The following is a 1154-nucleotide window of genomic DNA, read 5'->3' on the forward strand; positions in this document are numbered from 1 at the left end:
CTTATACTCAAATTAAAAGTTTATATTTTATTAACCAAATTGAATATTAACCGTGTTGTGTTATAATATCACTTTTTTTAAAAATTTATCAAAATGATATATAAATAATTATATTATTAATATAGTTTTTTAAGTAAGAATTTTTTGTTTCTCGTGAATTTTTGCATAAACTTTTTTTTGGTCTTATGCTAAAATTCTGTCTTTTCAAATAAATAAAGATAAAATTTGAGATAAAAATTTTAATATTATATATATTATCGTCTCTCAAAAATCTAAGTTAATAAATAAAAAAATATACACAAATGATTTATTTAAATCACTCTAATCTAATCTATTATTGATAGGATTCTGTAGATATATGTATCACTATAACAATCAACATTTGCATTTTTTCTTTGTACCTGACTTTTTAAATTGTTTTTTCCCTTGCAACATTCTATTTGGTGGAATAATGAACTTGAGTTGTAACTTAAAATATAATATATAATTTCTTGTTAGTTCTCTGAAACTAAGGAATATATGTAATCTCATCAAGATAACGAATGTCTCAACAGATATGCATGCTATACATTGTATATATCTTTTATTTCTACCTATATTGTTTTCTATTATTTTCTTGCATGTGCCTTCATTCTGTTCTATACACAAATTCATCACTATTATTGTTGGTCCATTTGCTGTGTCAGACATGCTTAGCTCCTACACCTCTTATTTCATTTGTGTTTCATAGTAACAGAAGGACCACAACCATGTGTAGTTAAATCATTGTGTTTCTATAGATTCAAGTTTAATTTAAACCTTACATTTCAAAAGCAAATAATTTAATCTGACAAGATATTTTCCAAAGCATATCTATGTAGAGTACTTTTTAACATTTGTTTTTATTAATAATAACCAACTTCAAAATCTTTCTAAAACCAAATGTTTCTGAAAATTTTTAGTTTTGCATATGATGATGTATTTTCACATAACATGTTATATCAATAAGACTAACTAAATGAATCTGTCTTAGCAGAATATTAGTGTAACATTTTGACATATTACCATATCTCATACTTTGAATATTTATGCGAAATTCATAAAATATAAACCCTAAATATATATGATTTTGATATATTCACCATGTGAAATATTTTATACTATTATCTAATTGT

At 23.3% G+C, this 1154-nt stretch overlaps 1 protein-coding gene across 4 annotated transcripts in view; it reads left to right on the top strand.

The window, feature by feature from the left end:
* Window positions 1-1154, top strand: part of LOC107639544 (protein FAR1-RELATED SEQUENCE 5-like) — a 12978-nt gene that overhangs the window by 1092 nt on the left and 10732 nt on the right. The window lies entirely within an intron of this gene.

The sequence above is a fragment of the Arachis ipaensis genome, chromosome B04 (assembly GCF_000816755.2).
Source record: "Arachis ipaensis cultivar K30076 chromosome B04, Araip1.1, whole genome shotgun sequence".
Classification (NCBI taxonomy): domain Eukaryota; kingdom Viridiplantae; phylum Streptophyta; class Magnoliopsida; order Fabales; family Fabaceae; genus Arachis; species Arachis ipaensis.